Raw genomic sequence first — 26,405 nt, forward strand, 5'->3', positions numbered from 1 at the left:
GCAATCTTAACTCACCTGCAGAGGTCTCCTGCATTCAAGTGATTATCCTGCCTCAGCCTCCCCAGTAGCTGGGACTACAGGCATGTGCCGTCATGCCTGGGTAATTTTTGTATTTTTAGTAGAGATGAGGTTTTGCCATGTTGGCTAGGCGGGTCTTGAACTCCTGACCTCAGGATCCACCCATCTTGGCCTCCCAAAATGCTGGGATTACAGGTGTGAGCCACCGTACCCAGTCTGCCATTTTCTAAGGGTATTACAATGCCCCATAAGAAAATACACTTGAACAAATGACAGATTTGTGTGATTTCATATTAATATTACACAAATTCATTAGACTAAATTACTAGAAACCTGCCAAGAAAACTTCCAAGACCTCAATTAGACCTTACTCACTAGACTCTATTAATAGCTGACCTAAGAAGTCATAAAGTGAATACAAATCAGAGCACATATTTAACGACTGTCAAATGAGTGGAGTAAAGACTTTTTTAAATTAAACTTTTTGAGATAATTATAAATTCATATGCAATTGTAAGAACTAACACAGTGATCCTGTGCACCCTTTACCCAGTTTCCCCAATGGTAACATCTTCCAAAACTATAGTACAACATCACGACCAGGATACTGACATTGATATAGTCAAGATACAGAACACTTCCATCACCACAAACCATCTCTCATATGTTGCCCTTTTATAGCTATTCCTGCTTCCCTCCCATTCCAGTCTCTCCTTAACACCTAGAAACGACTACTTAGTCTTCCATTTCTTTAATTCTGTCATTTCAAGAATGTGTAAATGGAGCCATACAGCACATACAGGAACCTTTTGGGATTGGCCTTTTTCACTCAGCCTAACTCTCTGGAGATTCATCCAGGGTAGCTATGTGTATCCATAGTTTGTCCATTTTTTATTGCTGAACAGTATTCCGTGGCATGGGTGTACCACAATGTAACAGTTCATCTACTGAAGGACATCTGGTGTCTCCAGTTTTTGGCCATTGTTAAAATTTCTACAAACATTTTTTTGTATGTGGCTGTAAATCTTCATTTCTCTAGGATAAATGGTCAGGAGAACAACTGGTGAGTTGTATGAAGGCCTAAAGATTGTGACTAAAAGACTGTTGAGCATGATGGTGTCTATTTTCCCCATTCAAGAAGAACGTAAGGTCATCTTTGGAGTCATGTGTCTCAGTGTCAGGTTATTTATGGAAGAACCTGTAGGACCAAGCATTTGCAAGGTCACAGGTGGATATACTGGCATTTACCAAAGGAAGTGTTTAATATAAACCATTCTACAAACAGAATTAGAGGCACTAATTAAAGTGTCAATAATGAACCAGTAATCTTTCAAGATTCACTGAGGACTGAGTCTGTGCCCCTGTGAATGGATGTGAAACCTAAGTAAACACAATGAAGCCTGCTTGTAGAGGTGGGAAAAGTAGGGGGCAGAGATATGTGATAGTCTGACTCTCCTGAAAGGCACTACTCTTACGAGTGTACATAGAGAGACAATTTTCTTGTCAGATGCTGTTAAAAGAACTGGATTACTCCACCCGGAACATATATGGAGCTGGACTGCCTGGGTTTGAACCCCAGCTCAGCTACTTACTAGCTGTATGACTTAGCACTCAAAAATAAGTTATTATCCTTTTCAGGCTAGCACAGCTCTGGGGAGACCGTCCTCAGCTGTACAGAAGAAAGTTTGCGTACAGCACTGAGCCCCTGGTAATAAAGCAGCTTCTGATAATGGGGTGACATCTAGTGGGGAGTGAAGACCTTCAGGAAAGAAAAATAAAATAACTGGTTCCTGGCAGAGGAAAAACCACGTAGTCTAGTGCAAGAACAGCCAATATGGGAATAACCACGCCCCAGAAAGGACACTGGTTGCTGACCAGCGCCCTGGTTCCCAAGGAACAGTGTCCATGAGGAACAGTGTCCAACGACTGGTTCAGAGGCAGACTAGCTGGCATTGTTAAAAGCAGAACTTTGGGGGTCAGGTTTTAGAGGGCTGGTGCAGCCTGACACTTAAAACTCCTCACTCTGTGTTCTGTGGCACAGCCTGAGAGACTCGATGAAGATAGAGTCATTTATCCTTTCTTCACATGGCGCAGTCACTTAGATCTCGGCAACAAGAGCTTCTTATGTCAACCAGCGCGCTTGTCCCAACCCAAACAACAATAAAAAGATTTTGATGGAGCTTGTGATTCACTGACTTGAGGAAAAATCATGCCTAATTTTCTTTTATATCTCAAATTCTGGATCCACAATCTTAGGTCAATCTGTAAAACTTTAAGATATAATAGTATCCTTAATGGTTTACAACTAATGGAGAAAATATGTTCGGTTAATGCATACTTATGATAACTAAAAACTGTTCTATATCCAATATCAACAAGAATACATAATAGATTGATTTTTCATTTTGAAAGGCCATTTGGAAAGGCAGGACTAAGTACCACATTCTTGCTTCAAATGGACTGACTACATTATGCCTACACAAGCAATTTTGGTAAGAGATCAAAGCACCAGACATTTCAGCAAAACACAAGGAAAAAACGACACAGCTGGAAAGATATTCTATCAGATCTTATTGCCTTTGCCATTTTCTAATGTCAAAGAAAAGTACTAAAACTGAAAAAATGAATGATCCACAGTAAATGAAACCCCAAATCTAGATTCTATCACTTGGTTATTCTTATCCTTTTAGGAGGATGCAGTTGTTTCAAAATACAATCTCAGAGAACTATAAAACAAAAATTTCCAGTGAAGTCATTAAATCTGTTAAACTGCTAGTACTTTAAAATTACTGTTCTTAAAACCTGAGCTCTGCAAAAATCCAAAGATATTGGGCAAGGAAAAAAGCCATGTTGAAAAGAAATTTAGCTGTAAGCAAGTAAGAATTTTAACAATTTAAAATCCTTCCCAAAACATTAACAATATATTTCTTCAGTCTGCTTATCTTCAGCAGCTATTTAAACAGTAACTATTTCTCTAACAGAGTGATCTTAATTCCTAAGGCCCACAGGCATTGAGTCTAGGGCCATACTGCTTTAAGCGGCAGGGTGACGCTTCATATTTAGTTTATATATTTTCAATGTGCCCTGCAGCCACTGTAAGCTGTCAAGATAATCAGGAGAAAACAGTTCATGTAAAACTTTGTTGCTTGTTCACAACCGTCCTAAAATTCCTGCCAGAATATGTTTCTAGAAGCCAAGAAATGGGTCTGATTTGTCTATATATACTGGCTGACTGCAATGCCTGGTACATTAATTTTTCTTGAAGTCTAGACATAGGGAAATCCAATAATTCTTTCCTGAATGTACACTCAAGTTCATTGTCACAGGATTTTAAAGTAATATTTTTTTCTTATGACTAGTTCTGCAGTGCATTGTAAAAATTTTTAGGAAATAAATATGAAAAAAGAGAAGAAACTAAAGGCTGCACACAATCAAATCAAATTCATGATTCAACCAACCATGAATCAAAAATATTCGGGGAAAAAAATTGCATCTGTACGGAACACATAAGTACACTTTCTTTCTTATTTCCTAAACAATACAGTGTAACAACTACTTCTGTAGCATTTACATTGTATTAGGTATTATAAGTAACCTAGAGATGATTTGAAGTATATGAAAAGATGTGCATAGGTTATATGCAAATACTGTATCATTCTGTACCAGGGATGTGAGCACCTGTGAATCTGGTAACTGCATGAGGTCCTGAAACCCATCCCCCATGGATACTAAGGGATGACTGTATTCTGGGTATGTACCATAATTTTATTGAATTCCTTAGCACATTAAAAGAGAATACACATTATGTATTCTCTGTTGGAGAAATAGTTACTGCTTAAATAGCTGCTGAAGATAAGCAGACTGAAGAAATATATTGTTAATGTTTTGGGAAGGACTTTAAATTGTTAAAATTCTTACTTGCTTACAGCTAAATTTCTTTTCAACATGGCTTTTTTCCTTGCCTATAAATTTGTCCTATATTTTTCCTATCACATAGATTCATTGACATTTTTGGCTAATCAAAATATAAACAGAATTTTGTGATGCAGATGAAAGCTGTCTAATGTATGGCTGTGGAACCAGTCTCTGACCGGTGAACAGTTTTACTGTGATGACAGTCTTGATGCAATGCTTTCTTTGCTCACTGCAAAACTTCTAAGATTCTGGTTTACGGTTCATCCTAAATCTGGCTGGATTTAAGTTCCTTATTTCTCTATTTTTTAGAAAATTGTATTACAAGGGCCTAGGAAGTAAATTCTCCCTGATCATATGGCTAGGACCCCAGTTTTTAACCTTTTAGTAATCTGTCCTAAATAAAGATAAAATATGTGAATATTTATTTGGATTCTTAGGAAAAGAGTTGCTCTCTTTCTACAGGAAGTAAATAAAAGAAGGAACTAAGAATACTATCCTTTTAGGATATCCCAGTACTATGAAGAACATTGGAAGGAAGAAGTTCATAAGCAGAATCTTCTGAATTTTATTTCCAAGGCTCAATAATAACAGAAGTTCCCATTTTTAGCAACTTTTTGGAGCAATTTTTAGGCAGATATGGATCTACCACAAACACATATTTTTATTTTATATCCAACTTTGTAGAAAACACATATTTTGTGTTATTTCCAACATTTTAGTCTAATGTGGCTGTGTCTAAAATTAACTTCGTGATGTCTTCAATACAAAGCTATTAGTAACTTCATAATTAAAACTATTAATGCAGTAAAAGTGAGGTTAATTTGAAGTATGTGAATTACAGAATGATACTTAAAGACAGGTCACTAGCCAGGTGCAGTGGCTTATACCTATAATCCCAGCACTTTGGGAGGCCAAGGTGGGAGGATTGCTTGAGCCCAGGAGTTCGAGACCAGCCTGGGCAACAATGCAAGACCCTGTCTGTACAAAAAACAAAAAAGGCCAGTGCATTGTGTTAAGTTCATATAATAATTAAAACTCGGTTAATCAGCTATTACTTAGATGTTGTTCTGGAATTAAGCTTAATGAAAAGGGAAAAAAGAATTTCTTGTTTGTTATGGCTGGTATTACTATGCAAATAATTACTTGGCAACATCTGAGATACACAGTATTCTACATTTATTAAGTTACACTGCAGGCATAGTTCTAAGTGTTTTTCCTGTAATAACTCATTTAATCCTCATAGAAGCCCTACAAGGTACTGCATACTATCATTATAACCATTTCATGAGTAAAAAAAAAAAAAAGTCACTAAGTTTGTTTCATAAGATTTTTTGTCTAATGAATTAGCTTAGCAAATGTCTTCATCAAACATAAGAACATTAGTCTAGCATATACATTCCATATAACTCTTTACAATCATTTCATTCAAACTGAACTTCTTTTTAAATTGTAGAAACAATACTTGGAAATGTCTTTTACTTTACAGAAAATATTCTAGCACACATAAGCCAAATTAACTCTTTTTAATCATCTTATACAAAGTAACTTTTTAAAGTATGGAAAAATAACAATAAAATATTTTTGGAAAAATCTTCTGCTTCACAGGTGACTAAATTCTTAGATTCATTATTCTCAAGTACTTCTTACTGACTGGGATAACAAGAAAACACCTAAATTTTTCTTTCTCCTTCAGGAAATCAAAAAACACCAAACAAGGATTTCTGATATATTTCTGGCAATATTTATATTGCTTAACTATTATTTGTTTGCATTATTAAAGTTTAGTTACAATTCAACTTTTAGAAAAGGTACTGGCTTAAGACAAATCAAAATTAATTGTTCACAAAAGGAATGCTGGTTATTTTGGATATTTTATTTCACATTCTAATATCTTAGTATTTTCCAAAATCTTTACTACGTAATTTTACCATGTTTAAAATTCTTAGCAAGGGACTTCCTCCTCAGGAGGCTTCCAGTTTATTGTCTATCATTACATAATAAAGTTATTTGATTCTTTAGAACTGTTTTCTCTAGTTGCAACAGCACTTTACTTATATGGCCTAAGGGTGCCACCTTGTGGCCTGCGTAGGCTTCAAGTTCAACAGCATCTAGTATGGCATAAGGTGAGAAGACTGTACCTCTGAAGTTTCACCGTTCCATTTCAAGTTATTTACCATAATTCTCACTAACTGAATTTGTGAAAATCTAAAGTTGGGATGAAGTTCAATTTTCCTTTTAAAAAAACTTTATCAAGAAAATTAATAGCAAAAATATGATTCTAGGCCTATTCAGAAATCTAAACCTCATTAAACTCACCTTAGCAGACTTTATATAAAGTGCTGCTTAAATGGCATTCTAACTTATTCATTTATTGTGTTGTTTCAAAATATAAGAATTGTAGCTTTTGCAAAATATTCCTTATTTTCTAAATAGTCTACAAAATTTAAACCAGACTTCACCCTAAATAAGTTTGAAGGTATGAGACTGTATTCTTAGAAGAAGCTTAACTGTAGTAGCCATGTGTCGCTTAATGATGGGGATATGTTCTGAGAACAGCACTGTCAGGTGCTTTCACTGTTATGTGAACATCAGAGTATCCTTAGGTTCCTACACAAGTCTAGAGGACATAGCCTACTACATGCCCATGCTATACATGACTGTATTTCCACAAAATTCTTAGAGCTGGAAGGCCATCCAACATCATTTAACTCAATCTCATTATTTTACAAATAAGGACACTGAAACCAGAAAGGCTGTAACTTTGCTACTTTACACGTTACCCCTTATCCCCACAGGTTCCAGTCCTATTCATGATTCACTGTCGAAATACAAAATGCAGTCGTGCACTGCATACTAACATTTTGGTCAACGATGGACTGCATATACGAAGGTGGTCCCGTAAGATTAGAATACAGTATTCTTACTATAACTTTTCTATGTTTAGATACAAATATTCACCAGTGTTAAAACTGCCTACAGTAGTCAGTACAGTAACATGCCGTATAGGGCTGTAGCCTAGGAACAACAGGCCATACCATATGGCCTGGGTGTGCAGTAGGCTCTTCTATCTAGGTTTGGGTAGTAAGTACACTCTGCAATGTTTACACAACAGTGAAATAATCTAATGGTGAATTTCTCAGAATGCATGTGCCTGTCATTAAGCAACGCATGACTGTACATCATCTTCAACATAATAGTTTATTTTTCACAATTCTGTTGTAATTTGTTCCTTTCCATGCTCTAGATTATGTGCTAGATGGGTACAAGCATGTACTGCATCCTTCACACAAAACACACCTAACGACAGTGGGTGGACAAGGGCCCTCCTCCCTACACTATAAAACCCTGGAGGATCTAGTGGACTTCTTTAAGGTGGGGTCTGCTGTGTGTGAAGCTATGCAAATCACTCTAGCCTACATTTACCATATTTACATCTATGGCATAGGTAAACCCTTAAAATTCAGAATTCCTTACATATCCTTATTACACCCACATCCCACCTCACTCACTCCAACCTTCTGGGGCCCTCGTAAATAAGGATATACAACAAAAGACAACTGGACAGTGGACTAAAGAGATGGCTTAGTCAAACTGTATTTTTAAAATGGCATGTTTCTAGAACAGACGTGAAACAACTGAGGAACAGCAGAATGACTCGTATGTGTGGTATTAGATGTATTTCTTTTCTCTCCACTGGAAATGTTGATTTAATGCTGAGATCTTTGGTAGAAAAGGAATAAATAGTCTTATATCTAAGGGAGTTGAGCAGTGTCTGTGGGTTTAAAGGGAATGTGTGGCTCTTTTCCTGCTGTCCCTGCTCTGGACTGGGGGTAACCTATTTTGGGAAGGAGTCTTTTCTGCAAAGAAAGTAGGAAGTACATGCTTAGAAATGGCTCCAGATTCACAAAAGAAAAACAGAGATTCGCTGTCCCCCAGGTTTTCTAGCCTAGTTTATGAGGATAGAAATAAATAAAGGATTATAGGCAGAAGTTGTAACTTTTGGCTAGCGCCTTCTTCATGCTGCCAATTAGGAAGGGGTGGGGCAAGAAGTGGAAGACATCAATATTCTAAAGCAGAGCTCAATCACCAGTCCTGATAACTTCTTCAGTAGAGTAATAATTTCAAGCAGAAGACAATGAATTACAGCAATTCTCTTTCTGACTGAGCCCTGGCCCCTACACACAGCCTCTCCTATTAAAATGGTGAATCTGTGAGTTAGCTCAGTTTACATGTGTGTACTCAGAGCATTCTGGACAATCTTTTAGAAAAGGGAATAGAGGATGACAAGTTCCTGTATCAGTTTCCCATGGAGCTATTTTTGCAAACTGCCCAGAGACCAGAGACTTGCCCATTGTGACTAACATGGGAAAGAATGGTCAAAGACTATGGATCTTAAGTTTTAAATAGCTACATAGCTCTTCCAGATTTGCTGCTTTCTAGGAAATGTCTTTAATAAACAGGCTTTGTTTAAACACTGTCAATTAAAACTAATTCCAAAACTAATTCCTAGTGTTAGCAACTGTTAATACAAACCTTATTTCCTTCTAATTCTTATTCTCAATCTCAAAACCATTTAATATTTTGCCATTCGTTCTATAACAAATACTAAGGAAACTGGAAATAATATGGTAAATTTCTTTATCTCAAAAAACAATTTTCTAAATGACTTGTAGATAGGAGCAGGACACAATATAAAGCTGTTAAGAACTCGTTTTTAAAAGTCTGAACAACTGCTACTTTAAACTTTTGTCCTTGTACTCAAGAGAACTACAGTGTTAAGCAAAGATAATTATGATTTAAAAATTGTTCTTTAAAATGCTATCAGAAGATAACGGCTTCACAGTCTTCAAACAATAAGAGAGTAAGTTTCCTGTTTTTAAATAAATAAATTACACTCTGAGGATTGACAAGCTTTGAATTTGGGGAAATTAACTATAATATAAAATGTTATATCTTAAGCTGTAGAGAAATATAAGAAAAAACACACAAAAACAAATTAAAGGCAAACTTTCAGGTTTAAGGTAGCTATTAAATTTACCACTAATATTTTTGCATGTCTTCTTCAGTGACAACTACCAAAATAAATCTATTCCAAATACATCTAAATATTTTATTCAAATAGTGTCCTTTCATACCATGTCTCTCTGGCCCAAATTTTTGTTTTTAATTTTATTTTATTGGATGGTTTCAGCAGTGTAATCATTTAAAGATTAACCCGAGTTTTTAATGTCAAAGACCTTTATCTCCACATCACTTCCATCACTTAGTTGGACTTTGCACACTTAGAACTTAACTCCACCGCCCAGATCTTGACTCACAACTACCTTTTCTATTCCCTTACACTTTAGGAAATATTTCTCATTTATGTCTCTCAATCTCTCACTTATCCTCCTTTTGGCTACCCCTAGCAGGAAGAAATCTGCCTGTACCACCATCCCTAACTCTCTTCAGCCAGCTTCAAAGCAGATCACTTCCACTTCCACCAGGAAAGAAAATCCCTTACCCATCCATGAGATCAAGACATACAGAAGCAAGGACAATGAACATAAGTATAAAGTTGGGGAGAGGCCTAGCAATTGGAGAAAAGACTATAATCAACATCTAGAAAGAACTGAGCATTGGATCAAATCTCAGTGTCAGGATTCTGCTAACCTCAAAGTACAACTTGCCTCTCACTCTAGACAAGGCTGAAGCTAGGAAAAACAACCAAGTGATCTTAAATGATAAACAGCGAAGGCAGACTTCCAGACTTGAATCAAGAGATCCATGATCTGTGAATTTATCCAGAATTATTTTTCAGGATAAGCAATAAGTACTACACACCAATCAAAAGGTTTGCATCTTAGGTCCCAACTCTGCCATTTTCTAAGGTACTCTCTTGAGTAGTCCAACTCTAAGAGTCCCAGTTTCCTCATTTGCAAAACTGGGATAATATCTGTCTTACCTACTTCACAATATTTTTGTACAGAACTTTGAAAACTATAATGAAATATACAAATATAAGATGCCATATATTTTTTTCTTAGTTTCTTAGTAAAAGTTTCCCTCAAAATAAGTTCACTTTGAGTTAAGGGTAAAATGATTTCCACATCTTGGTAACAACAAGTAAAAAGATTTCTGCCTTGAACGGGGTCAGAGCAACTTGTAGAGTTTGGTGCTCTTTACAGAGTGAACAAGCAGAGAAGCCCAAGGAGATAATAACAGTATTGTACACTGGCACAGGAGTACGTACATAGGGCAGATCAAAGTCTCAAATGGGTATTTTGCCAAAGCTTTAATATCATATCTAAAACCAGCACTCCAGAGGCTGGGTGTGCTGACTCATGCCTGTAATCCCAGCACTTTGGGAGGCAGAGGTGGGAGAATTGCTTCAGCCCAGGCATTCGAGACAAGCCTGGGCAACATAGTGAGACCCTGTCTCTTAAAAAAAAATACATATATACACATATACACACACACATATATATATGTGGGGGTGTGTGTGTGTGTGTATTAGTTGGGTGTGGTGACACGCACCTGTAGTCCCAGCTACTCGGGAGACTGAGGTGGGAGGATGGTGATATGATTTGGCTTCGTGTCCTCACTCAAATCTCATCTTAAATTGTAGTCCCCACATGTCAAGGGAGGGACCTGGTGGGAGGTGAATGGAGCATAGGGGTGGTTTCTCCCATGCTGTTCTCATGATAGTGAGGGAGAACTAACAAGATCAGATGGTTTTAAAATTGACAGTTTCCCCCACACTCTCTCTTGCCACCATATAAGATGTTCCTTGCTTCTCCATAACCTTCCACCATGATTCCAAGTTTCTTGAAGCCTCCCCAACCATGTGGAACCACGCATCAATTAAACCTTTTGTTTATAAATTACCCAGCCTCAAGTAGTGTCTTTTCTTTTTTTTTTTTTTTTTTGAGACAGAGTCTTGCTCTGTCGCCCAGGCTGGAGTGCTGGGGCGCAATCTTGGCTCACCGCAAGCTCTAGTTTGCGGGTTCACACCATTCTCCTGCCTCAGCCTCCCAAGAAGCTGGGACTACAGGTGCCCGCCACCACGCCCGGCTAAGTTTTTGTATTTTTTAGTACAGACGGGGTTTCACCATGTTAGCCAGGATGGTCTCAATCTCCTGACCTCGTGATCCACCCGCCTCGGCCTCCCAAAGTGCTGGGATTACAGGCGTCAGCCACCATGCCCGGCCTCAAGTAGTATCTTTATAGCAGTGTGAAAACAGACTAATACAGAGAATTAGTACCAGGATTGGGGCGCTGCCATAAAAATAATCTGAAAAAATGCAAGTGACTTTGGAACTGGGTAACAGGCAAAGGTTGGAACAGTTTGGGGGGCTCAGAAGATATGGGAAAGCCTGGAACTTCCTAGAGACTTGCTGAATGATTTTAACCAAAATGCTGATAGTGATATGGACAATGAAATCAAGGCTGAGGTGGTCTCAGAAAGAGATGAGGAACTTATTGGGAACTGGAGTAAAGGTCACTCATGCTATGCTTTAGTAAAAAGACCGGTGGCACTTTGCCCCTACCCTAGAGATCTGTGGAACTTTGAACTTGAGAGAGATGATTTAGGGTATCTGGCAGAAGAAATTTCTAAGCAGCAAAGCATTAAAGATGGGGCCTGGATTTTTCTGAGTGTACAAATGGGTTCACAAAGAGATAATCTGCAATTGGAATTTATGCTTAAAAGGGAAGCAGAGCATAAAAGTTTGGAAATTTGCAGCCTGACTGGTAGAAAAGAAAACCCCATTTTCTGGGGAGAAACTCAAGCATGCTGCAAAAATTTGCCTAAGCAACAAGGAACAGAATGTTAATAGCCAAGAAAATGGGAAAAATTTCGCCAAGGCATGTCAGAGATCTTCATGGCAGCCCCTTCCATCACAGGCCAGAAGGCCTAGGAGGGAAAAATGGTTTTGTGGGCTGGGATCAAGCCCCTGCTGCTCTCTGCAGTCTCGGAATATGGTGTCCAGCGTCCCGGCTACTCCAGCTCCAGCCATGGCTAAAAGGGGCCAGACTACTGCTCAGACCATTGCTTCTGAGGGTGCGGGCCCCAAGCCTTGGCACCTTCCATGTGGTGTTGGGCCTGCAGGTGTGCAGAAGACAAGAGTTGAGCTTTGGGAACCTCCATCTAGATTTCAGAGGACATATGGAAATGCCTGGATGTCCAGACGGAAGTCTGCTGCAGGGGCAGAACTCTTATAGAGAACCTCTGCCAGGGCAGTGTGGAAGGGAAATGTGGGGATGGAGCCCCCACACCGAGTCCCCACTGGGGCATTGCCTAGTGGAACTATGAGAAGAGGGCCACTGTCCTCCAGACCACAGAAAAGTAGATCTAATGACAGCTTGCACCGTGCGTCTGGAAAAGCAACAGGCATTCAATGCCAGCCCATGAAAGCACCACAGGGGCTGTACCCTGCAGAGCCACAGGGGCAAAGCTGCCCAAGGCCATGGGAGCACACCCCTTGCATCAGCGTACCCTGGGTGTGAGACATGGAGTTAAAGGAGATTTTGGAGTTTAAGATTTAATGACTGCGTGGCTGGGTTTCAGACTTGCATAGGGCCTGAGGCCCCTTTGTTTTGGCCAATTTCTCCCATTTGGAATGGGAGCATCTACCCAATGCCTGTGCCCCCATTGTATCTTGGAAGTAACTAACTTGCTTTTGATTTTACAGACTCATAGATGGAAGAGACTTGCCTTGTCTCAGATCAGATTTGGACTTGGACTTTAGGTTAATGTTGGAATGAGTTAAGACTCTGGGGGACTATTGGGAAGGCATGATTGGTTTGAAATGTGAAAAGGACATATTTTGGAGGGGCCAGGGGCAGAACGATATGGTTTGGCTCTATGTCCCCACCCAAATCTCATCTCAAATTGTAATCCCCATATGTCAAGGGAGGGACCTGGTGGGAGGTGACTGGATCATAGGGGCGGTTTCCCTCATGCTGTTTTCATGATACTGAGGGAGTGCCCATGAGATTTGATGATTTTAAAAGTGGCATTTTCTCTCTCTCTCCTGTCGTCATATAAGATGTGCCTTGCTTACCTTTTACCTTCCCCAGGGATTCTAAGTTTCCCGAGGCCTCTCCAGCCATGAGGAACTGTTAGTCAATTGAACTTCTTTTGTTTATAAGCTATTTAGAGCAGTGTGAAAACAGACTAATTCAAATGGCTTAAGCCTGGGAGCTTGAGGCTGCAGTAAGCTGTGATCATGCCACAGCACTCTAGCCTGGGCAACAGAGTAAGATCTTGTCTTAAAAAATAGAATAAAATAAAATAAAACCAGTACCCCATACACATACTCCAAAGACACTGCTCCAAAATTCTCTGCCGGTGGTAACAATACCTCCCTAGAAACCCTGTCTTCAAATCCTTGATGCTTTCTTTTCTCCTGACACTGAATCAGACACAAAGCCCTGTCAGTTCTTTCATTGTCTTGCAAATTCTTTTTCCATTTTATTGACACTGCCTTCACTCTTAATTTGTGCCCTAACAAACAATTTTATACATGAAGTTTTCCAGTATCTTCCTAACTGGTCTCTCAGTCTCACTCTCTCTTCTGTCACCCCCTAACCCCAGTCAATCGCATAAAGCTACCATGCTCATTTTTTCATCCCATGCTTTGTGAGCATCACTTCCAAGCTAAAAGTATTTTTAGTAGCTCCCATGGCCCAAGCATGGCCTTCTACTTTAGTTATTCTCCATTTCCACTTTTGCCTCTCTACAATCCGTTCTCAATACAGGAAAAAAAAATCTTCCAAAAACACAAACCATTTCCTTACCTGAAATATGTCAATGGCAGCCCAATGCATTTAAAACAGCCAAAATCCTTAATAAAGGATAAATTATAAGGCTACAAAGCCCTGATAATTTTGTTCCTGCCTACCTCTCCAAATTCATCTTTAACCATTCCCCTTTCTTGTTTTCTATACTCTACCCGTGATTGCCTCCTTTACATTCCCTGAAGCTCCTTCCTGCCTAAGGGGTGCACTTACTTCTCTTTCTGCTAGAATGTACTTCCCCTGGATGGAGAATCATTCAGGTCTCAGCTCAAATGTCACCTACTTCTCCCCACGTTACTTCTCTCATCACCCCGCTTACTTTGTTCGTGTTTTCATTACAATCTATAATTTTCTTATTTATGTGCTTAATCATGATGTACACATCTCCCCAGTTTGAAAGTAAACTTTGAGCGCATGAGTTTGTCTTGTTCTGCACTATCCACAGTATTTCGCATTACCTATTACACACTAAGTGCTCAACCTGTATCTTTTCTGTTAAGTGAATGTATGGTCCAAACACAAAATATGCATTCAAACAAGTCTTTCAGTGGAGTCTGGAAGTCAGTATAAATGCTTATATAATGACAATGAAAATGAAGGAATTGGCAGGGCGCGGTGGCTCACGTCTGTAATCCCAGCACTTTGGGAGGCTGAGGCGGGTGGATCACGAGGTCAGGAGATCGAGACCACCCTGGCTAACATGGTGAAACCCCATCTCTACTAAAAATACAAAAAATTAGCCAGGTATGGTGGCAGGTGCCTGTAGTCCCAGCTACTCGGGAGGCTGAGGCAGGAGAATGGCATAAACCCAGGAGGCGGAGCTTGCAGTGAGCTGAGATCGTGCCACTGCACTCCAGCCTGGGGGACAGAGCGAGACTCCGTCTCAAAAATAAAAAAAAAGAAAGAAAATGAAGGCATTCACTGAAGGTACCCAAAAAATATAACTAAACTAAAAATGTATGACAAAAATTGGGTACCAATAAAATTGATATCACATTTAAAAAGAAATCATGTTCACATGACTACTTCTTGAACATCTTTTAATGTCCGAGAAATAGGAGTATTTAGAAATAATAAACATTTGTTGACTCTTCCCATAAGCAGGTACATATTAGATAGAAATGCAATATGATATACACCTATTTATGTATCCACAAAAATTTTTAGAAATAAGAAATTTTTTTAAATTAAAAACAAATTTTAAAGATCTACTCAGAAATGAAAAAAAAAAAGAAAGAAAGAAATGCAATAGCAGTATGAAAGCAAAACAATAGTTTGGGTATTTCACACTTATTTTACATAATATGGAACACTAGCATTAATGCTGGTTATTTTTTTTTTTTTTAATTCAGATTTTTTTTTTAAACAGATGGTGTCTCACTATGCTGCCCAGGCTGGCCTCAAACTCCTGGGTTCAAGTGATCCTCCTGCCTTAACCTCCCAAAGTGCTAGGACTACAAGTGTGAGCCACTGTGCCCAGCCTGGAATGTTTTAACAAGTTAAATATTCAACACATTTGAAGTAAAAAACAACATTTCAGAACATTAAAAACCCATAAATGTATAAAAATACAAGTGTTAAACATATATTGCCATTCTAATATAAATTAGGAAAAGAATAAAGTGAAACATTTTAAAAGAAGCCATATAAAAATGGGGAAAATTTAAATAATCACCAAAAAATTGAGAATAACATTCTGATTTCTTCAAAAGCACAATTCTGCAAAAAAAAAATAAAAAAAACAAACTGCATTACTAGTATCACGACTGAGCTATGAGCATATCTTTCATTATTTATCTTTTTAAAAATGGTCTTTATTTTTTAGATCAGTTTTGGGTTCACAGCAACACTGAGCAGATTTCCCATATCCCCCACCCTGCCACCACCAGAGGGTACATCTGTTATGACTGATGATCCTACACTAACACATCATTATCACCCAAAGTCCGTAGTTTACATTAGGGTTCACTCTTGGTGTTATACATTCTATGGGTTTAGACAAATGTATAATGACATGTATTCATCATTACAGTATCATGCAGATTAGGTTCACTGCCCTAAAAATCTTCGGGGCTCTGCCTATGCATCCCTCCCTTTACCCAACCCCTGATATTTTTATTGTCTCTATCATTTTGCCTTTTCCAGAATGTCATATAATGGAAATCATACAGTATGTAGCTGTTTCAGATTGGCTTCTTTCCCTTGTAATATGTATTAAGTTTCCTGTATCTTTTCACAGCTTCATAGCTTCTCTTTAGGACTGCATAATATACCATTCTTTGTATGTATTACAGTTTATCTGTTCACCTACTGAAGGACATCTTGGTTGCTTCCATGTTCTGGCAATTATGAATAAGGCTGATGTGAACATCCACATGCAGGTTTCTGTGTGGACAGTTTTTCACTCCTTTGGCTAAATACCAAGGAATGTAATTGCTGGATGGTAAGAGCATGTTTAGTTTTTTTAAGAAACCACCAAATTGTCTCCCAAAGTGGCTGTACCATTTTGCATTCCTACTAGCAATGAATAAGAGTTCCTGTTAATCCACATTCTCACCATCATTTGGTGGTGGTGTCAGCATTCTAGATTTTAGCCATTTTAGTAAGTGTGTAGTGGGATCTCACTGTTTTAATTTGCATTTCCCTGATGACATATGACGTGGAGCATCTTTTTCATATGTTTATTTGCCATGTGTATATCTTCTGTGATGAGGTGTCCATTAAGATCTTTGGCTTATTTTTAAAATCAGGTTGTTCATTTTCTTTCTTTCTTTTTTTTTTTTTGAGTACAGGGGACTTCATTGATGGTACACGACAAGGCAGAGCTTTGTGGGGTCTGCATGGAAATTGTGAGGAGGGGAGATTCCAAGTGTGGTGGGGGACTGAGTGTGACAGGGACTCCCCAGAAGCTGAAGGTCTCTCTCTTCCTCTTGTGCTCTCACTGGGGCTGGCTGTCAAGGAGTCTTACTCCTTGGAGGCCATATGGGCCACCACCCTGTTGCTGTAGCCAAATTCACTGTTATATGAGGAAATGATCTTGACAAAGTGGTCACTGAGGGCAAAGCCAGCCCCAGCACTGAAAGTGGAAAAGTGGGTGTCACTGTTCAAGTCAGAGGAAACAACCTGGTGTTCAGCGTAGCCCAGGATGCCCTTGAGGGGCCCTCCAACGCCTGCTTCACCACCTTTTTGATGTCATCATATTTGGCAGGTTTCTCCAGATGGCAGGTCAGGTCCACAACCAACACACTTGCAGAAGGGAACATGGAAGGCCATGTCAGTGAGCTTCCTGTTCAGCTCGGGGATGGCCTTGCCTACAGTCTTGGCAGCACCAGTAGATACAGGGATGATGTTCTGGAGAGCCCCACAGACATCATGCCACAGTTTCCCACGGAGACCATCCACAGTCTTCTGGGTCACGAGTCCTTCCACAATGCCAGAGTTGTCATGGGTGGGCTTGGTCAGTGGGATTAAGCAGTTGGTAGTACAGGAGGCATTGCTGATGATCTTGAGGCTGTTTTCATACTTCTCATGGATCATGCCCATTATGAACATGGGGGCATCAGCAGAGGCGGTAGAGATAATGACCCTTTTGGCTCCCCCGTTACGTAAGCCCTGGCCGAGATTCTCCATGGTCGTGAAGATGCCAGTGGACTCCATAGCGTACTCAGCGTCAGCATCACCCCATTTGATTTTGGTGGGATCTTGCTCCTGGAAGATGGTGATGGGATTTCCATTAATGACAAGCTTCCATTCTCAGCCTTGACGGTGCAGTGGGATTTGCCATGGGTAGAAATACCAGGAAGATGTTGACCATGTAGTTGAGGTCAATGAAGGGTCATTGATGGCGACAATATCCACTTTACTAGAGTTAAAAGCAGCCCTGGTGACCAGGCGCTCAATATGGCCAAATCTATTTACTCTGGCCTTCACCTTCACCATGGTGTCTTACAGACATGGCTTTGAGAAGAGGATGGTGAGCACTGAGCAACTCCAGCCAGCGCCCATACCCACCTTTCTTTTTGTTGAGTTTTAAGAGTTCTTTGTGTATTTTGCATAACAGCCTTTATCATATATGTCTTTTGAAAACATTTTGGGCTGGGTGCAGTGGCTCACACCTGTAATCCCAGCACTTTGGGAGACCGAGGTGGGCGGATCACCTGAGGTCAGGAGTTCGAGACCAGCCTGGCCAACATGGTGAAACCCCGTCTCTACTAAAAATACAAAAATCAGCCAGGCATAGTGGTGTACATCTGTAATTCCAGGAACTCAGGAGGCTGAGGTAGGAGAGGAGGTTGCAGTGAGCCAAGATCGCACCACTGCACTCCAGCCTGGGTGACAGAGTGAGACTCCGTCTAAAAAAAAAAAAAAAAAAAAAAAGAAAAGAAAACATTTCTCCCAGTCTGTGCCTTTTATTTTTATTCTCTTAATAGTGTCTCTGCAGAGCAGAGAATTTTAATTTTAATGAAGTCCAACTATCAATTCTTTCATACTGTACAATTTCAATTAAGTGACACTCTGGGAAAGACAAAATTAAAGAGACAGTAAAAATATCCATGGTTTGGGGTTAGAAAGGAGGGAGAAAAGAACAGGCAGGGCACAGACGATTTTTAGGGCAGTGAACCTAATCTGTATGATACTATAATATGGATACATGTCATTATAAATTTGTCCAAACACACAGAAAATGTAACACCGAGTGAACCCTAATCGTGAAAGAAATCATGCCTTTGGTGTCGTATCTAAAAAGTCATCACCAAACGCAAGGTCATCTGGATTTTCTCCTATGTTATCTTCTAGGAGTTGTATAGTTCTGTGTTTTACATTTAGGTCTGCGATCCACTTTCAGTTCATTTTTACGACGGGTGTAAAGTCTGTGTCGAGATCAAATTTTTTTGCATGTAAATGTCCAGTTGTTCCAGCATCATTTATTGAAAAACTATTTTTCTCCATTGTATCCTTTGCTTTTTTGTCAAAGATCAGCTGACTATATTTATGTAGGTCTATTTCTAGGCTTTCTATTTAGTTCCATTACCATAGCTTCACAGTAAATCCTGAAGGTGGGGAGTGTCAGTCTTCCAACTTTGCTCTCTTCCAATCTTGTGTTGGTTATTCTGGGTCTTTTGCCTTTCCACATAATCTTTATAATCAGTTTGTCAATATCCACAAAACAACTTGCTGGGATTTTGACTGGGATTGATTGGGTTGGGAAAAAGTGACATCTTGACAATACTGAGTCAGTCTATACACAAGCCTGGAATATCTCTCCATTAGTTTAGTTCTTCTTTGATTTCTTTAATCAGTTTTGTAGTTTTCCTCCTATAGTCTAATGCATATTTTGTTAGATTGCTTTTGGAGGGTGCTAATGTAAACAGTATTGTGTTTTTAATTACAAATTCCACTTGTTCATTGCTGTTATATAGGAAAGCAATTAATTTTTGCCTATTACCTTTGTATCCTGCATTCTTGCTATAATTGTTTATTAGTTCCAGGAGGGGTTTTGTCAGTTTATTCAGATTTTCTACATAGATGATCATGTCATCTGCAAATAAAGGTAGTTTTATTTCTTTATTCCCAATCTGTATAACTTTTATTTATTTTACTTTATGTTTTGAGATGGAGTCTCATGCTGTCACCCCGGCTGGAGTTTAGTGGTGCAATCTCGGCTCACTGCAACCTCTGCTTCCTGGGTTCAAGCAATTCTCCTGCCTCAGAATCCCAAGTAGCTGGGATTACAGGCGTGAGCCACTGCGCCTGGCCTGTGTAATTTTTATTTTCTTTTCTTACTGCATTAGCTAGGACTTCCAATATGGCATTGAAAAGCAGTGGTGAAAAGGAACATCCTTGCTTTGTTCCTCATCTCAGTGAGAAACCTCCAAGTTTCTCATCATTAGGTATATTAGCTGTAGGGTTTTTGAAGATCTTTTTTTTTATTGAGTTAAGGAAGTTCTCCTTTATTTGTAGTTTACTGAGAGTTTTTTCGTAATCATAAACAGGTTTTAGATTTTATTAAATACTTTTCTTACATCTACTTATAGTATCATGCGATTTTTCTTCTTTAGCCTAATGAATGTGATGAATTACATTAACTGATTTTCAAATGTTGAAGCAGCCTGGCATATCTGGGATAAATTCCACTTGGTGAGGATGCTAAGTATTTTTGTACATTGTTAGATCTGATTTGCTAATATTTTGTTGAGGATTTTTGCATCTTTGTTCATGAGAAATATTGGTCTATAGTTTTATTTTCCTGTAATGTCTTTGGTTTTGGTATTAGGGAAATGTTGGCCTCATTGAATGAGTTAAGAAGTATTGCCTCTGCTTCTATCCTCTGAAAGAGGTTGTAGGCAGTTGGTATAACTTCTTCCTTACATGTGTGGTAGAATTCACCAGTGAACCCACCTGGGCCTGATCCTGTTTTAGGAGGTTATGCATTTTTTATTCAATTTCTCTAATGAATGAATATACGCCTATTCCGATGGTTGATTTCTTTTTGTGTGAATTTTGGTAGCTTGTGCTTTTCAAATAATTGGTGAATTTCATCTAGGTTATCAAATTTGTGGGCAGAGAGTTGTTCGTAGTATACCTTTATTATCCTTTTAATGTCCATGGGATCTCTAGTGATGTCCTCTCCCATTTCTGATATTAGTAATATATGTCCTCTCTTTTCTTAGTGTGGCTGGAGGCTTATTAATTTTACTGGTCTTTTCAAAGAACCAACTTTTAGTTTCCCTGATTTTCTCTATTGATTTCTCTTTCAGTTTTATTAATTTATGCTCTAATTCTTATTTCTTTTCTTCTGCTTACTTTGGGTTTAATTTGCTCTTCTTTTTCTAGTTTCATAAGGTGGAAGCTTTAGATGGTTGATTTTGGATGTTTCTTCTTTTCCAATATATACATTCAATGCTATAAATTTTCCTCTAAGCACTGCTTTTGCTGTATCCCACAAATGTCAGGCTATGTTTTCACTTTCATTTGGTTCAAAATATTTATTAATTTCTCTAGAGATTTCTTCATTGACTTATGTTATTTAGAAATGTGTTATTTAATTTCTAAGAATTCAGTGATTTTCCAGCTATCTTTCTGTTATCAAATTCTAATTCAATTCCTTTTGGTCTGAGATCAGATATTGGATGATTTCTATTTTGGCCAATTCCAAAACAGCTACAGCCTCACTCATTACTTTGTGCTTGTACTCTATAGAGATGGTTAACCTATTTACTATTCTGACTATACTTTGGGGCTTTTTTTTTTTTCCTCATCAGTTATTGCCAGGTGCCCAAACATGAATTTAATATATTACTTTGACTGAAAATCAACTATGTGTTTTTAATTTCCTCAGATGTCCACGGCCTACCTAGACTCCATTCCCACCTGTTCCGCTGATACTCAGCTCTACTACTCTTCACTGCTCATATGCTTTGGAGGGGTCAGTCTTCATTATCTAAAGCCATGTAACAGATCACATTCCCCCAGCTATTGTGGTTTATTTAAAAGTGAGCAAGTGACCAGTGCAATAAAAACTCTTTGCTTGGAATGCCAGAGAAATACATTCACTTTATTTTTCTAAAAATATGGTATGTAAATGAGATATCTAAAACTGCTTTTGTCATTTTGATATATATTTCATAGATAGCAAGTATACAGAGTGAGGCAGAACAGATAAACAGGGCCAAGCCTTGGGCTTTTCATATTACGGGTATCAATAAAGGATCTTTTTAAGACAGTTTAAATTAGGTTTTCTGTTACTTAGAACAAAATATCTAAATGACACAGAATCTGAAGTGGTCATTACTATTTGATTTCCACTCTTATATGTTCCTGTCATTGCTTCTTAAAAAGGGAAAAAAATATTGTTTGTAGTACATGTTTCAGCAAAAGACAAAGGTCAAAGGAAGGGTGAAGTACACTGATATTTAACTCCCTTTGAGAAGGAGTTGAATTAAGGCCTAAGAAATCTCATGTTCAGCACAGGAGATTGAACACTGACTGAGAACTTGGTAAATTCTAGGAAATAACCAAGGAGATAACCTGAAGAACAAGCTGAAAGAATATTCTTAATAAACAAGTGAAATAAAAATAAGCCTATTGTGGGAAAACTCTTTTATAAGCAATCCACAGTTTCTGTTGTGTTTTAAAAAAAAAAATCAGCATTAACAGTCAATGGGCAAAATACAGCCAAAAGACTGAGGAGAGGGCAGAGGGGCAGATTTAAATTAAAGTAGCAGCACTGCTGGGCTAATGGAAAAAAGATGACTGATAGTAGGACTAAAACTGCCACCAAAGTTAAAATGCCTGTATAAGTTGTTTCAACAAAGTCACACTCAGAACATTTTTGTTTTTTTAATTAAACTTAGGCAGATTGAGCTCGGTGGCTCATGCCTGTAATCCCAGCACTTTGGGAGGCCCCAGCAGATCACTTGAGGTCAGGAGTTTGAGACCAGCCTGGCCAATATAGTCAAACCCCGTCTCCACTAAAAATACAAAACTTAGCTGGGTGTGATGGCATGTGCCTGCAGTCGCAGCTACTTGGGAGGTTGAGACAGGAGAATTGCTTCAACCCAGGAGGCAGAGGCTACAGTGAGCTGAGGTTGCACCACTGCACTCCAGCCTGGGAGACAGGCAAAATTCCATCTCAAAAACAAACAAACAAACAAAAAACAAAAAAACTTAGGTGAACCAAAAAAAGGCATCATAATGTAATAAAAGAAAATACAGGTTATTTAGCTAGTTTTCATATGTTTAGTTTAAAAAATAAAATACAGTAGAGTATCGAATGTCATAAAGACCCAATATGGAAAGGTAGCTAAATAAACCATTTGTGCTCTTGCATTTGTTTCTGATTTACTTGGTACCATACCTAAATAATATTGTGCACAAATCTTTTAATTGATTGTATTCAGAAATTTATTAAAAGTACCACTTACTAGTTTACTAAATGCATGCAAGTATCTGTATATGATTTCTTTGGCATATGTGTGTTTAAGGCAACATGAGAAAGAGCTAGAGACAGGAAAGCTGTCCCTTTTAAAATCAAATTGGTGTATATCTCCTGTTTATTCAACATGTTTTGGCCTTGGAATTGTTTCTCTAATAATGTACTGGCAAGTCAGACATTAAGTTATTTAAGGTATCTAAACACTGATCTGGTGGAAGTGCTAATAATCCTTGTGAACAAAGATAAGCTTCAGAAAAACTGAACAGCACTAAAAAAAAGTATCTACTTTGGAAAATAATGATCCTTTGTAACTGATTTTGGTTTTAGATATAAAGTTTCCATTGGTAATTTCTAATGTCTGTTTACCAGTTTAATTTTTAAAAGTACTCGGCTGGGTGCAGTGACTCACACCTGTAGTCCCAGCACTTTTGGAAATCTGGAGCAAGAGGATCACTTGAGCCTAAGGATTCCAGACCAGCCTGGGCAACACAGTGTGAAACCCCATCTCTACAAAAACATTTAAAAATAAACCTTGCATGGTGGTGCGTGCCTGTTGTCCCAGGTACTCGAGGCTAAGGCAGGAGGATCACTCGAGCCCAGGAGGTGGAGGGTGCATTCAGCCATGATTGTGCCACTGCACTCCAGCCTGGGCAACAGAGCAAAGCCCTGTCTCAAAAAAAACACAAGGAAAAAAAAAAAAGTACTTAGCCAGGCACAGTGGCTCATGCCTGTAATACCAGCACTTTGAGAGGCTGAGGTGGATCACTTGAGGTCAGGAGTTAGAGACCAGCCTGGCCAACATGGTGAAATCTCATCTCTACTAAAAATACAAAAATTAGCCGGGTGTGGTGGTGTGTGCCTGTGATCCCAGCTACTCAGGAGGCTGAGGCAGAAGAATTGTTTCATGCAGTGAGCCAAGATTGTACCACTGCATTCCAACCTGGGTGACAGAGTGAGACTCCACGTCCAAAAAAACAAAAAAAACAAAAAAAACAAAAAAAAAAAAACAAAACTTTCACAAAGATATAACCATAAACTTAAGTTTTAATAATACTGAAAGTTATTTTAAATAGAAATCTTTTACAAACATCACAATAGTGTTTTTTATAGAATGCCTAGACAAAACCCAATTCTCTATTTTCCTTATAGGAAATCTAGAGAAAATCTTCAGTAGAATGGTACTAGTATGACAAATTCAAAATTATAGTCTCAAAAGTTCTTTCATTTTTAAAGGATAAAAAAAAAAAAAAAAAAAAAAAGAATGTCAACATGGAGTCAGTGAAAAAATTCTACACCAGAAGCAAAGAGGTGCACTAGATCTACATGAAGAAAAGCACATCACTGAGAATTAGTTACCATAAGAAAATGAAAAAAATCCAGAAAAATACTGTGCTTTCAGGGACATACAAAAAATTAAGAACTCAGGGTGCAGGAAAAACAGTATTGGAGAATATTGGGACTTAAAAAAAAGACTAAGTTAAATAAAAACACAACAGAAATTTAAAATCCAAATTGCAAGCAGTAAGGAAATCAGTGATGGAAGGGCCTAACTTAAGAAGCTATGCAAAAGAAAGAAGTTAGAAAGGATGTGTGAGATGACAGCAATGAGAACAAGAAAGGAAAGCCAACCAATGAAAAATTCCTGGAGAAAAAAACAAGAAGAAAACAAAAGGCACCAACTTAATATTTTCCTCAGCTAAAAAGAAAAAAAGATTTAAATGTATAAAGGACCTGTCACCTTTTAGATAAAATTATTGGATTTAAAAAATCAGTAGCTATAACCCTAAACTTTGAAATATTTTAATCATTTTACATCTACAATGCAACAGATGGCTGTATTTGCTATGGAAAAGGCACATGTGTCCAGTCAGGATGGTGTAAATCTGGTATTTTACTGCATACCTTGATTATTTTGTATTTGGGTTTGGACATTAACTTGCTGAGGGCAGAAACAAGAACCTGAACTCATGTCTTAAGGTTAAAATTGCACTATTTTTACACACTTACTACCTTTTGAAACTATGCAGTGGCTCAATCATGGCTCACTGAAGCCTCAATCTCCCAGGCCCATGAGATGCTTCCACCTCAGCCTTCCAAGTAGCTGGGACCACAGCTGTGTGCTACCACGCCCAATTAATTTTTAAATTTTTTGTAGAGATGAGCTCTCCCTATGTTGTCCAGGCTGGTCTCGAACTCCTGAGATCCTCCCATCTCAGCCTCCCAAAGTGTTGCGATTACAGGTATGAGCCACTGCGCCCAGCTCCCCCAAGCATTTTTATGGGCTCTGAAATGTACCATGTAAAAAGGACAAGCTTTACTGGTTTAGAAAGTTAAGTATACGTTATTATTATGATTAGCAGTAGGATAGCTATTTTATTTCCACCAGTCATTGATAAAACAATTCAAGTGTAGTAGGTATTAATCAGTAGCTTAAGTTAGAAATAAAAATTTATTATGGGAATGACTACAGTACTTTCAAATAACAGACACATGAAAAATTTACAGCTAACCTCTTCCAAAGAGCTGCCCGTACTGCAGTCTCCAATTCCTTTCCTCCTGTTGTCTCCTGAAACCACACCAATCAGGTTTTCTTCCTCACTATTCTCCTGAAAATGCTCTTGCAAGGTTACCAAGGACCTTCCTATTACTAAATCCAGTGGTCATCTCCTAGTCTTCATCTTACTTGTCAATCAGCAGGAGGTGACACAGTTGGCCACTTTCTCCCTGAAATACTCTTTACTTGGCCTTCAGTACTCCATACTAGGCCCCTTTCCCTCCTACCTTCAAAAGCCTCTCCTCTGTAGTCTCCTTTGTAATTATTCATCTCTCCAATATCTGAATGTGGAAAGCCCTAGGGCTCAATTCTCATTTCCTTACACTAGATCTCATAGGTTCATGGCTTTAAATACCACCCTTCCATGCAGGGGTGGCCAATCTTTTGGCTTTCCTGGGCCACAGTGGAAGAACAACTGTCTTGGGCCACACATATAACGATAGCCGATGAGCTTAAAAAGAATGCAAACAATCTCATAATGCTTTAAGAAAGTTTACAAATTTGGGTTGCACAAGCTTGCATTAGTGACTCCCAAACCTCTATTTCCAGTTGGACCTTTCTCTTCAACTCCCGTCTCTATAACTCCACTTGATCAGGCATCTCAAACCTGACTGAAACTGGCTCCACTACCTTCACATTCAGTCTTCTCCATCTCAGTACACTGTAACTAAAGCCTTCCAATAGCTCAGGCCAAAGGCCACAGAGTCATGCTTCACCCTCTCATAAGCACATCCAAACCATAAGCAAATCCTATCAGCAATATTCAGAATACGACAGCTTCTTACTGCCTTTCTTACTACCCACCTGGTCTAAGCCACCATTCTCTCTGGTTTCCATTACTGCATCAACCTAACAGGTTGCCCGCTTCCATCCTTGCCCTTACAGTCAACTCTGAACACAGCAGCCAGAATGATCCTTTAAAAATCCCCTCACTCCTCTGCTCAAAACCCTCCAACCACCTCCCTTCTTACTCAAAGTAAAAGCAAAAGTCCTTACCCGGGCCCATTAGCTCTCTGACCTTGTCTCATCCTCCTTCCCTTTGGGTGCTCAAATCTACTGGCCCCCTTGCTGTTCCTCCCTTGCTGTTCCTCCAATGAGACTGACGGGTTCTTGGCTTTTGCCCTTGCTTCGTAGGCTCTTTCCCGAGACAGCTGCACGGCGGTCCCCAATGCCTTCAGTTTTGCTTGAGTCTTTTCCATGGCA

The 26,405-nt window shown here is 38.8% G+C and overlaps 1 protein-coding gene and 1 pseudogene across 13 annotated transcripts in view; both read right to left on the reverse strand.

Annotated features, from left to right (window-relative positions):
- Positions 1-26,405, reverse strand: part of ANKRD46 (ankyrin repeat domain 46) — a 42,669-nt gene that overhangs the window by 14,331 nt on the left and 1,933 nt on the right. For 4 of the 13 annotated variants that reach the window (XM_045398565.2, XM_015454806.3, XM_073999226.1 and 1 more), the window contains exon 1: positions 26,199-26,303. The exons of the other annotated variants lie outside the window; for them this stretch is intronic. The gene's annotated coding sequence lies outside the window, so the exon portion shown is untranslated. Of the gene's footprint in view, positions 1-26,198; positions 26,304-26,405 lie in introns of those variants that run through there. 13 annotated transcript variants of the gene reach the window in all.
- On the reverse strand, positions 16,472-17,779 carry LOC141407442 (glyceraldehyde-3-phosphate dehydrogenase pseudogene; annotated as a pseudogene).

Source organism: Macaca fascicularis, chromosome 8, assembly GCF_037993035.2.
Source record: "Macaca fascicularis isolate 582-1 chromosome 8, T2T-MFA8v1.1".
Lineage (NCBI taxonomy): Eukaryota > Metazoa > Chordata > Mammalia > Primates > Cercopithecidae > Macaca > Macaca fascicularis.